Consider the following 14,390-nt stretch of genomic DNA (forward strand, 5'->3'; position numbering starts at 1 on the left):
TGGGGAGTATTATGCTAAGCAAAATAAGTCAGTCAAAAAAAAAAAAAAAAGAAAGACAAGTATTGCATGATCTCACTTGCTTCTGAAATCTAATGAACAAAATAAACTGATGAATAAAATAGATCCAGAGACATAGGCATGGAAACAAACTGACAAACCTCAGAGAGAAGGAGGTTAGAGGGACAGGAAGAGATAAATCAAAGAACTTATAGGTATATATGCATAACTAATGGACACACACGACAGTGTGGTGAAGGCATGGTGGTGGGGAGGAGGAGGAGGGAGTCTATGAGAAGAAACAGGTGGGACATCTGTAATACTTTCAACAATAAAGATAAATACGTTTTTAAAAGAACTGTTTTAAGAGATAGGTTCAGTCTATCCCATTACACTTAAAATTCTAACACTGTACTTGGAGACTGACTCACTCTTCGACAACTCACAATGTAGACTGTCTTAGTGAAGAAATCACTCTATAGGAGGGAACTGGATACCTTTTGAAGATGCATGGATTACCAAACTCTAGGAAAATGAGATTTAGTAAAAAATTAGTAAAAAGTGCCTGCTTATATGAAAAGATTATTTACTATAAGAAAATAACAAAGTTTCTGCTGTGCATTATTAACGCTCATTGTGACTCTCACTGGTTGTCACAGACAGAGGCAGAAAGCTGTGGCTGTGATTTGCGCATGCTTGTAGAGGCAGCAAATGTGAATGTGTATTAAATGTCCTGCTGGCCAGAAGCCCAGACTAGGGACCTTGCAAAGTATTTCCTGTTGTGAAGATCCTCTGCTAGGAAATACAAGGACTCAAGTGTTGGTCCATTTACCTGCCTAAGCTGAAATAAGTGCTGGTATAATTTGCTATTTTGGACACCAATTTGGTATGTAAAGTTTTAACACCTAGTTCTATTACTTGTTATTGAGATTATAGGTGAAAAAGTAGTAAACAGTAGGAAGGCCAAAAAAATAAATGAATAAAAAATAAACATGCTAACTAGTGATGAAAAAGAATCAAATTAAAAAGTAATAATCAGATACCATATTTCTATCTACATACTGTTTCATACTTCAAGGATATTTGGAGAAATTCACATTCATAAGTAGCTAGCAAGAATATAAATTTTAAAACCCTTTGTTTTGGCGATATGATTTGGCGATATGCTTCTCAACTCTGAGAATGTTTCTGTCTTTTGGATAATTTATTTTCATTTTTGTTACAGTTCATTTGTAGTAATCTTGTCTAGGAAGGTAATCATAGGTATTAACAAATAATTATAATCAAAGACTTCATTGGAACATTGTGTAATTAGTCAAATATTAAAATTTTTCTAAATATTTGATAAGTTAAAATTACCAAATACAATAGTACATGGAAAATATTTAGTAGATATTTATAATATCTTTATTACACTTTTAAAAATGGAAAAATGCTCATGTTATTAAATAAAGATGATATAAATAAATATTGACAGAATTTATTTACCAAATTATATTTATTTGGCTAATTAAGCACTCATTGCTGAATGTTTTTAATGTTTTTCCCTTCTTGGTCTTTGCTTTCTTACATCGGCAAATGTCATTTTGGGCAAATAAATAGGCTATAATTAAAAATTAATTGTAGGTTTTAACTTAGAGCACAAATACTAATTCAATAATATTTTATATATCTATCATAATCTAGTTAATAAAAGGAAAAAACACACCTGCTCATTTTTATCAGTTCTCAAAAGTATATGTACATTACAAAACATTCAATACCTAAGGCACCATCGGCAAATCTGGATAATGGATTGGTGGTTTTTCTTTTGTTTCCATTAATCCTTACGAGGTAAATACCATTGCCCTCCTCCATGCTTTGCATGTGTTCTTAGCCTCTCAGTCACTTGGATGCCCAAATTAAGTATTCCCACCACCCAATTCTAAAGTCCAAGTCAAAATGTGCCTGCTACATATCTACTTGCAGTTCTGTGATATGCTATATCAATTTTACAACTTTTGGTTATGATGAGTCATAATTATGTTTCCTCAGCTATGCCAGAGATGCATGATATAGAGTCCTTTGTCCTGGTTTATGCAGTTCACACCTGTTATCCAGTATCATTTTAAATAGCACCACTTTTCTTCTAAAGACCGTCCATATCTGGAGGATACATTATATGGTCAACACTAATCACAAGAGAAGAGGACTACTTTAATGAAGAGATAAGCAGTGGTTTTCATTGAAGAGTTGTCAGTGGAGATAATTATCAGGGAGTAACAAAGATGTGTTTAATAATATCATGTAAGAAGCTATTAATTAGCCTTCACATAGGACTAGTCCTGTGATTGGCTTAGTATCAGAAATTAAATTACTCATTGACCTATAATCATTTGATTTTTTGCCATTGTTAAAACAACTTTTGAGCCTTAATTTTCTCATCTGTTACTAAGACTGATATCTCCCTTAATAGTTACCAAAAATGAATTGTGTACTTCAATAAATTGTGTGTCTTAAGTTCATTACTTCTTCCTTGGTTACTTCTACTTTTTATTGTGACTCATTTACTTGTACTTTCATACAAAATTATAATTTAATTTGCATCTTCATAAGAAGCCTGATTTACTTGTAGACAAAGGCGTTAAGTTTGATTTTTTTTAAAAACTTTCCATGAAATTATTCATTTCTTTTTAAATATAATCTTTCAGATTGTGATATTAAATATTAATTGAAGTAGGTATAAATGTTCTCCAAGCCATGCTTTCAATAAATGAGATAATCATTGCATTGCAAACAACCTTATTAAAATCAAGAGGCTCGCTTGTGCCAGGATCTAGCTTTTCAAAATGTGGTGGATGAGGCCAGGGAGTGGAAACAGACATGATTCTTACTTACCTTCAAGGTGTAATTAAGAAAATGTAGTATATTTTCTCTTTTTTTTTTTCTTTTTGCTCAATGCCTCCGCTACCCCATCCAGCCCAACGAATTCAATTAAAAAGGAGAAAAATGTAGTAAAAACCATTATTCTGGAAAGAAGTACATATGAAGAGATTGTAAAATGATTATATCATAGTGATATTCTTTTTAGTTTTTAAAAATTCCTTCAACACATTTCAGCTCCTCTCCACATCCCAGATTATTTATTTATTTATTTATTTATTTACTTATTATTTATTTATTTGGATAAGGTTAGATACGGAGTTTTTTTTAAAGAGCCAGTATTAGAACACAGCAGTGTAATGAGGACACTGCCATAGTGGTTACGCAGACAAGTGGGCCAGCGCCTCCCAAGCTCACTGCTTTCCTCCGAGGGCCTCAGCGCCACGCCTGTCCTTGAGTTCACTGGCTGTCCATGCTTCACGGCTGCATTTCCACCTCAGACTCTCCATAAAATATAAATAATTTTCATAAAGAGTTCAACTTCAACAATATCTTTTTTTGCAACCTTCTTTACAAAAGTCTTAGAATTTAGGGCAAACTTGTTTTTGGAGATGTTAATTTACATTTTCTTCTCACATTTTCTATCTTTTCTTTCTCCATCTTCCCTTTCAATTTCTTCAGGTGCTTTTGTGGCCTTGTTGCAACTATTTCTGGATTGTTTGCAAAGGTCTAAAAACTTGGGGAAAGCACGATGTGACCTTCAAACTGTTCCAGCTGAGAATAGAATGGTTCTGGTACCTGGAGAAGAGGGGACTGGCAGACAACTCTGGGCAGGACCCAAGGACCCAAGGACCTCAGAAACAATGGACACAAGATCTTGATGAGGTTCAATCTACACCCAGAGCTCTGCACCAGAGATGTCAATGTTTCAAGCATGGCCGAGATCTAACAGTGGAGGCTTGAAGTGACTATGTAGGTCAGGACAAAAGGTACCTAAACAGTAACCACAGCAACCAGTTAATCATAACCTCAGGGAGTCGAGACCCTGAAAAAGAGTGGGGTTGGAAATCTCCAGGAATGCTTTAAGTTAAATTTTCCATCAACCATAAGAGATGAGATATTTGAGTTAAAAAAAAATGACTTAACAGAAATTAACATGTATAGAAATTATGTTCCATTATGACTCTTCATTTTAAAGTAGAGCTGGTGAGAAGAAATTCCTTATAAACTCCAGGTGCTTAAACATAGATAGAATTAATATTTATTGAAATTATGCTCTGACAGGTGACTGTTGTTTTTGAGAGGATTTACTTTACCTTTTAGATGCTCCACTTCCAAAGCCAAGCGTACTGGTGTCCTTCCAGGATGTACTGGGAAAGTGTCTCATGGACCATGATACCTGCAAAAGGCACAAGCTGGGCCCTTGCCTTGAGAGTAGAGTGGTGGGGAAGGAAATGTGAATCAGGGACAGCAAAAGGATTCACAGGCTCCCATCCAGAACGGTCTCTATAAAGTTTGTTTCCTTTGAATATCTCTACTCTCACCAACTACCACTATCAGTCAATTTCTTTACTTTTTTCTACTTCAGCTTCTTTAAAAAACAGACTCACATTTGACAGAGGGAAGAGGTGTTAGAGGGATGAGTTAAAGAGGTGAAGGGATTAAGAAGTACGCATTGGCCCTGCTGGTGTGGCTCAGTGACTGAGTGTTGCCCCATGTACCAAGAGGTCACCGGTTTGATTCTTAGTCAGGACACATGCCCAGGTTGTGGGCCCGATCCCCAGTGTGGGGCATGCAGGAGGCGGCCAATCGATGTTCTCTCTCATCGATGTTTCCATCTCTCTCTCTCTCTCTTCCTTCCTCTCTCTCTAAAATCAATAAAGAAAAAAAAATTTTCTAAAGTACAACTTGGTAGTTACAGAATAGTCACAGAAATGTAAATTACAGGATAGAGAATATAGTCAATAAGACTGTAATAACTATGTACTAGAAATACTAGGGGACCACTTTGTAAAGTACATGATTGTCTAACCACTATGCTGTACATATGAAACTTATACAGAATATTAAATGTAAACTGTAATTTAAAAAAATTTTTAAAAATAAAATAAAATGAAAACAACAAAAACCAGTCTGGGTATCAACCTCTAATTTCTGACCTTCTTTTCAATTAATTACTGAGTAATCTAGTTTTGTATTAGATAGGTCTTGTTTAGTTTCTTTTCCTGCCAATGTCTTTATTTCTTCCTTAATTAAACCTCAATATTTTTTTTGGTAGCTACACCTTCTGTTGAATATAATATATAATATATATAAAATGTGTGGCTACTAAACTGAAGATCCTGACTGTTACTAAATCCAACATTCTCTTTTCTGTAAAAACAAAACAAAACAAAACAAAACAAAACAAAACAAAACAAAACAAAACAAAACAAAACAAATCTGGTGCAGATTTACAAACGTTTTTATCCCTTTTATTTTTTTTATTGGAGACTTTTTCTTTTTCTTTCTTTCTTGTTCTCTCTCTTTCTCTCTTTTTCTTTCCTTTTTGTGAGTGAACACACACACACACATACACTTTATTTTATGTGATATTTCTTCTTGTGGCAGAAAGTTTCTGGGTTATAAGTGCCATTTTTCCAGAACTGAAAGTATTAAAATTAGTGCATTTATGGTGATTTTGAAACACAGACCTTTCTCAAGTGCATATATATAGCCAAATATGTATGTCTGTTCCTAAAAGAATCCTTTTATTTTTCTTCAAAAGTCAATTTTCATCATAAGATTAGATAATCACCTATAAATCCTACTTGCAAGATTGCATTTTTTAAACAAATACTTTAATCCATGTGTACTTGTTTGATATATGCTTGGAAGTGAAGCTCTTATTCCAATATGTTTTCCAGAAGTAAGCCAAGTGTCACAGGACCATTATTAAATAACACTTTTTTTTTTCCTATTGGTTCTTAGAGGCACCTTCATCAAAAATAAAATTCTCACATTGATACTTGTATAAATGATTTTGAAATTATTAATATAATTTGAAAAGTTATTGTACATATAAAATACTAAAAACTATTTTGTTAGAAAACAATGCTATTATTGTGTTTTTAGGTTAAAATCTTGTCTTCTTCTTCTGTGGCAAAACATTACAAATGACCTTTTACAGGTGCTGGGAATTGATTTGAATGTGCTGATGAAATCACTTGGCTTGCAAGATATTTGATAGAAAAATGAAACCTTAAACCAACAACTGTGTTTGAACAGATGATGTTTTTCTGCCTAATATATTAATATTCATTAAATAGAAGTATGTGTCCAAAGTTCAGGTATGAATAAAAATGAAATGGATGTTCTGGGAGCTTACATGTTAATCTTAATTAGGTCATCATTTCTCAATATCATTATGATTTGTACTTTGTTCTTCAATATAAAAGAAGCATTAAAATATTGTAAAGCCCCCATGAACTCAAAAGAACTTTTGTTCTGATTACTAGTCATTTATTAACTGGAATTCTGTAGTTAGCTTTGCAAACTTGTATAATTGACTGATTCCAGGAACTTGGTTCATTCCTCTTTCCATCCATTTTATCTCCCCAAACTTTCTCTCCAGATTATGAACATCAAGTAGAAGTACAGGAGATACTAAGGATAATTTAAGATGACAAACTTCTTTGTAATATTTTACATTGTGCTTACTACCTCTATCATAATGAACTAATTCATATCATGTGGTATATATTTATATGTATATTATGTATAAAACATGGCCAGCATTCCTGGTTACATATGTCCTGTGTGCCTGTTCCTACCTACCATTACACGAGATTCTCAATAGATCTTCTAAACACATGGTTTATGATTAATCATCTCCAGTCCCTACATCACTCTTCCCCACTCCCTCTTTTACATCCACACATCTTTCCTCACACCCTCTCTAATCTATTTGACCTATTGGAAAACATGTAGAGTTAAGGTAAAACAAAGAAGAATCATGTTTATTTCACTGTGCATTAATTAATCAAATGTTTATTAAAGGAAAATGTATTTTACAAAATAAGTGTCTTTTATATTTTGTCAATATTGTCAATATTTTAATCATTTATTATTCATGACTTCTGAGTCACTGAAATATGATTACATTCAGTCTAATATATAATGTATTTTTATTTCATAGAGTTAAGCAAATAAGTAGTTTAAGTTAGATTCAATTTTATTTATTATTTATTCATTTATTTATTCACATTTCCCTTACCTTTTTTTTATCTTTATTGTTGAAAGTATTACAGATGTTCCCCCATTTTTTTTCCGTTGACTTCCCTCCCCTCCATTCCCAACCCCCTCCTGCTTTCCCCAAACTACTGTCTGTGTCCATTGGTTATGCATGTATGCACATAAGCTGTTTGGTTTATGACTCTATTAAAACTAACTTTTTAATTTTTATTTATTCATTATATCCTAAGAATATCAGTGTCACTAGTTTTATTTATTTATGTGTTCAACTTTATTGTCATAAACATTTCCAGGTCAGTTCCCTGTTTTACTCAGATTGATTATTTATGATCCTTTCAAATTCAGAATTTAACTAATCTAGTTTTAAAAATTTTGTCAAAACACTTTGTACGCCCTACATGTTTTCTGAGAGCCGTGGGAAGAAGAGCTTTATCCCCAGAGATAGCTACTTTTTCAGGGTTCAACAGAATGGTTTTCATTTGCAGAATTAACCTAGAACAAGGCAGAAATTCTCTCTTAGGTAGAGAAATTCTCATTGTATTTACCTTTTATTGAACTCTTCAATTTTTTTTAATTAAACTTCTAGGCTCCTGTCAAAAATAATGTAATTACCTTTGTTTTTACTAAAAAATACTAAGATCTAGATCAGTGGTTCTCAACCTTCCTAATGCTGTGACCCTTAATAAAGTTCCTCATGTTGTATGTGGGCGTATCTGCATGTGGGTGGACCTGCCTGGAGACGGACAGAGGAGCCATGTCTCAGTGCCTCACACCATCAGACATATGTGTTTTCTGATGGTCTTAGGTGACCCCTGAGAAAGGGTCGTTCAACCCCTAAAGGGGTCGCAACCCACAGGTTGTGACCGCTGATCTAGATAAATAATTATTTATAAATATATATATATATATGTACACATCCACGTGAGCGCGCGCGCACACACACACATATACACCACATATGTGGTTCATTACTATTGTTCAGGTCATGAGGAAGTATTCTATAAATTGTCTTAATCTGTTCTTTCTAAGTTTCCCTGCAGAGGCAAATACATTCTACTTGCTGCATAAAGACATTTAAGAAACTTGAGTTTACCTCCACAAATTTGTTCAATTACTATGCTGAAGAATTCTAGTAATTGAAAATGTATATGGACAGATTAAGATTTTTTGCCCTGGCCGGTTTGGCTCAGCGGTTAGAGCGTCGGCCTGCGGTCCGGAGAGACCCGGGTTCGGTTCCCACTAAGGGCACGTACCTCGGTTGCAGTTTGTCCCCGGCCATGGTTGGTCGTGCGGGTGGCAGCCACTCGATGTGTCCCTTTCACGTCGATGTTTCTCTCGCTCTCTCTCTTCCTCTCTCTCCCTCCCATTCTATCTGTACAAAAAATGGAAAAATGTCCTCAGATGAGGATTAAAAAAAAAAAAAAAAAAAGATTTTTCAAAGTACAAGTGAGAGTATTTGAATACTTCTGTGATAACACTGCAAAAAATATAAAAGAAATATTTTCAAAGAAATGTAAATACATTTATATTTAATAATACATATATCTAACAATGTTAGAAAAAATATAGGACAGAGATTTGTATAACATCATTTGAAGATCATTAAGTTTACATAGCACTAAGACAACAGACCACTAAGTAGATGTTCAATAAACAATAACAGAATCTAAACTCAATTTAGAAAAAATGTCTTACTTGTTTATGCTCTTTCCTAATGATTAGACACTAAATAGTGTCATGTGCCTACACGCCAAGAAGAGCCCTCAGCATGTTTCTTAAATAATGTACTCGAGTTGACTGAGACATTTCAATACATTTAGTTATGCTGCCACTTAGTTTTTTCACATTCATCAAGCCATTTATTTTTCCCCATTAAATTATTAATTGAAAAAGTTTTAGCAACATTTAATTCAAAATAGTATAGATTTATGAAAGTTTAGGTTATTACATCTTCTGTTCCTCAAATGATCACACAGAAATTTAAAAATACTTCATCTGCTTATGACATTTATGCATGATAAGTAGAAAAGATGAAAGCAGCATAAATTATACTTTAAACATGGTAGTAAAAACAGATAAGCATAAGAAGATATGAATGGTATTGGTAACATTTTAGGATAGGTAGTCTTAAAGCAGAACATGGTTTGAATCCGTCTTCTAAAAGACATAGTTCTTCGTTGTGATCTGTAATAGGTCTTGCTTACCTTCACTTTTAGGATTTTTTTTTTTTAACCAAATATTGTAAATTACACAAAAATAATTGAATTTTTTATTTGACATATACCAGCCCTTCTCAAAAACAACACAAAACACTGAGCCAATCCCAAATAATCAAACGTGGCCTTTGATCTCTATCAGAGGAAATGAAACAGCTTTCTTTCTCCCACTTTGCACCCCTGTTTACATTGTCTCGCTTCTACAACCCTTACATTAGATTATCTCGGGTCATGAACTAAGCCATAGCCAGATGATTATAATTAAATAATCTCATTGCGGTAACTAGGGAAAGCATTCTGCTTCTTTCATCTTCAGAGATGCTTAAATGAAAAAGGGTCAGGCTCTTTCAGCACAATATCAATTAAGTTGCTGTGTTCTGTATTCATTTCTTGTTACACCATATGATATCCTTGTGTCACCCAATAAGACTACTAAGGAGCTAATCATCTTTTTTTTTTTTTTTTTGCACCATGAGAATTGTGAGTAAAAATATATGTTTTTTTAATTCTGATTCCAATAGCGAACACCTTTTGTGAAATATTTATACACTCCAATATGTACCTGTGTGCATCATGTATTAATTCTGTCTAATAAAACTGAAGCAGAGAGGTTTATTGACTACATTAATTCAGACACAGCAGTCCATTATTTAGACAAAACTCTGAGTGAGGCAAATGATAAATTTACCCATGAAGTAGAACACAACAGGGATATGGCCCTTAGAGGTGAGCATCATTCCTAAGTTGATGTCTCACCTTGACATTTATTTTCCATAAGTAACAAGTTTACCCTTTAGACAGCATTGAGAGATCATTCATCTTCAGCAAGGTTGCAAGTCATTGTCATTAGCTCTTTCTTGGGAATAAAGAACCTTGATTTCTGGATATGAAAAAATGTAAGCAAGACTAAACTGAATAATCTGCATATCATTGCTGCTTCGCTATCAATAAAGAGCCAAACATGACATGCAAGACTGACTGCACTTTCAATTAATGTCTGCTTCCAAAGTGACTGAGTCCCTTTCAGTCCATATGGCCATATAATCTTTTCTTAAAAAAAACACTTTGAGCCCTGACCGGTTTGGCTCAGCAGTTAGAGCATCAGCCCGTGGACCGGAGAAGCCCAGGTTCGGTTCCCGCTAAGGGCATGTATCTCGGTTGCAGTTTGTCCTCGGCCCTGGTTGGGGTCGTGTGGGTGGTGACCACTCAATGTGTTGCTCTCACATCCTCTCTCTCTCGTTCTCCCTCTCTCCTTCTTGCTCTATCTGAAGATAAATGCAAAAAAAATGTCCTCAGGTGAGGATAAAAAACAAAAACAAAAAAACTCTTTGAGTAAAATTTATCATCTTTTCAAAAGTTATGAGCTGTGAGAATACTATATTTTATTGCCACTTAGACTAACTGAATAAATTAATTTAGATTCATTTTCATATCCTGATGGGAATCCCCCATTTAAATTTCTCTTTATTCTCTCCTGTTCCTCCCACTCTCTATATATATACACACAAAATTAACCACGTATTCTAATTAGTTTGATGTTATTTGAATTGCAAGTTTGTGAAGAATGAATTAACAGCAATTGAACACATTACTGAATAGAGTTAAATAAGTTAGCAATACTAGTTCATTGCCATACAAGAAATAATATTAATATTATTTATATAATATACCTGGTTACTAATACAGGTTTATACAGAGATCCAGGTACTGTAAACAAGAGAACACTATGTGTTTTAGGGAATTCGTTTTTCCCACATTTTTTCTCTGAAACAATGTGACAAACAAAAAATCTGTATAGAAAGATACATAGTTGTTGCCCAGCCTGTGTGGCTCAGTGTTTGAGCATTGACCCATGCACCAAGAGGTCCCCGGTTCAATTCCTGGTCAGAGCACATGCCCAGGTTGTAGGCCCGATCCCCAGTGGGGGGCCAGTCGATGTTCTCTCTCATCCGTGTTTCTATCTCTCTCTCCTCCCTTTCTCTCTCTAAAATCAATAAAGAAAAAAATTAAACAAAAAGAAAGATATATAGTTGTAGATATGAAACTAGAGTTAGATAAATCTCAGTATCAATATACTGAGATTTTCCTTATACAATATGGGGCAGTATTATGTTATTTACTGCCTGGTAAGGCTGTAAATAACTTGGATTCCTACACAAGCTCTACTACTTACTGTATGGCTTTTGGTATGTCTTTAACCTCTCTATGACTCAGTTTTCTAGTCTATAAAATGGTACCTACCTCACTGGATTAATGGGAGGATCAAATGAAATAATACCCATAAAGCATATTGACTTGATAGTCATAAACATGCATTATTGTAAACATTCACTTATTAATAATTGCTAACATTTATTAAGAATTTATTACATGCCAAACATTTTCTAAATAAAACAAGTATCAGTATTATCTCCATTTCACAGATTAAATTAACAGAAACACTAAAAAGTGAAGTTACTTGCCAATCAGTACATAGCTATTAAGGTGTAACAATTCAGCTCCAGAAACTAGCTATATACTGAACCATTAGGCTGTATTATTCAACTCAGGCAAAAATGTAGAAAAATGAGAAAACACAGATGTGGAAATAAATAGATTTGAATATTATTTTTTAAAGCTTAATAGTATTTTTTCTGGGTTTACACATTTTCTTAAAATGTAATTATTCTGTTAAAACTCAAACAGTGCATTTAAAATAAATTATCCTTTGCTTAGTTAAAGAGGAGGGACAGTGAATGAACCAGACTGGTAAATACTCCTGACCAAGACTTCTGCTGTATTTTCTTTTGTTATCTGAAACTGAAATAGATTTTTTTTCTATTTATCTAATAGTTTTCAGATTGTGCTGCCATTTTTATAAGTATTTAAGCAATTATAAATAAACTCTAGAAACATAATGAATGTGGCAGACTAAAATCTCAAGAGGATATTTTTAAGGTTCCAAAATAACAATAAGTAAAATAAAACAAACAAACAGACAAAATACTGGATGAGAAAGAATTTTAAAGCTAAAAATCATTAAGAAATGCACAAAATAAAACATCAAAGTATTTAGCTCATGCATAAAATATGTGTGTCAATGTCCAATATACGTTTAAAATACAAGCAAGAAATTAGAAAATTTTTAATCATAAAATTATAAAAACAGAGAAAATGAATATATTCAATATATTTAAAAAACACAAATTGATAATAAAAATGAAGGGTTAAATAAAAGAAAACATATGCTATCTGTTAATTAATGAAGTATAAATAACTAATGTAGACATAAAATATAGTACATTAGCAATCAAAAATGGAAATTGAATTAATAAGTGCTATTGTCTTATCAGACTGATAAAGCCTTAGTATTTAGACTTAATTACTGACATTGCAATACAAAAAACAAAAAGTCAATTTTACTCTACTGGTGCTATTGTAAAATGGTAGAACAGCATCAATCGCATTTTAGGGGTGTCTTCCCAGATAATCTCTCACGGTGTACAAATGCCTAAATGCTTCCAGTGCAAATCAATTCATTTACAAGTGTGGGCACAGGAACCACTTTGGAACACACCAATAGCCACAGCCAGTGAATAGCCATAGCCAATCAGAATGTTTCTCTCATAAATGTAGATTGAGAAGCAGTAAAGTAATCTCTTTGCCTGCTGAAAGCTCAAGGTGTAATCTGAAGATCTGTGAGGTGGCATAGATAGAGACCCAGCCAGGCTGTTTTATAGAAAGTGTGAGAAGTGAGAGATACAGGGAGAAGGAGTAAGAGAGTCAGAGATGGGCAAATGGCTTTCCATTTTTCATTCAGTCTCTGCCTGTGGCCTGACCTTTTTTGTCTGTGAATTCCAAGAAACCCCTATATTTCCTAAAGATAAACAACTGTTTTCTGCTCAACTTATTTCTGATATTTTAAACCAAATCATGATAGAGCAAATTATTTGAAAAAGCAATTTGGAAGATAAGCCACAGACTTAGAGAAAATATTTGCAGAAGACATAACTGATAATGGATTGTTATCCAAAATATACAAATAATTTAAAACTCAGTGATAAGAAAACTAGCAACCAACCCAATAATGGGAAAACAATCTGAACAGAAACCTCACACACACACACAAAAGATGGTTAAAAAAACAAACATATGAAAAGTGCTGGCCGTCACGTGCCATCAGGGAGTTAGAGTTAAAACAATAACGAGGTAACACTGTATACCTATTAGAATGGCTAAAACCCAAAACGATGACAACACCAAATGCTGATGAGGATGTGGAACAATAGAAACTCTCATTCATTGCTGGTGGAATACAGAAGGGTACAGCCACTTTGTAATACAGTTTGGCAGTTTCTTACAAAACTAAACAAAGTCATATCAGATGATCCAGCAAGTGAAAACCTTGGTATTTATCCAAAAAACTTAAAAACATGCCTACAGAAAAATCTGCACACAAATCTTTTTGACAGCCTTATTCATAATTACCAAGGCATGAAAGCAACAAGATGTCTTTCAGTAGGTGGATGAATAAACTGTGGTACATCCTGACAGTGGAATATTATCCAGCAATACAAAGAAATAAGCTACCAAGCCATGAAATAATACAGAAACCTTAAAGGCATATTACTAAGAGGAACAAACAAATCTGAAAAGGCCACATACTGTAAGTTTCCAAGTATATAACATTCTGAAAAAGGGAAAGCCATGGAGACAGCTAAAAGATCATCAGTGCCAGAAATTAGGAGATAAAACAGATAAAATACTGAGAAATTTCAGGGCAGTGAAACTATTCTGTATGAAATTACAATGGTGGATACAGTCGTAATACATTTGTTAAAACCCATTGAATGTACAAGAGTGAACTCGAATGCAAACTTTGGACTTTAGGTAATAATATGTGTAAAGGTACATTCATCAGTTGTAACAAAGGTGCCATTCTGGTGGGCAATGTTGACAGTGAGGACTGTGCATGTGTGGGCCGATGATACACAGGAACTCTGCACTTTGGGCTCTATTTTATTGTGAACCTAGAACTCCTCTAAAAAGGGTCTTTAAAAGTAAAAAAAAAAAAAAATGGGAATGGTTTTAAGAACTTTAAAA

Source organism: Molossus molossus, unplaced genomic scaffold (genome assembly GCF_014108415.1).
Source record: "Molossus molossus isolate mMolMol1 unplaced genomic scaffold, mMolMol1.p scaffold_m16_p_5, whole genome shotgun sequence".
Classification (NCBI taxonomy): Eukaryota; Metazoa; Chordata; class Mammalia; order Chiroptera; family Molossidae; genus Molossus; species Molossus molossus.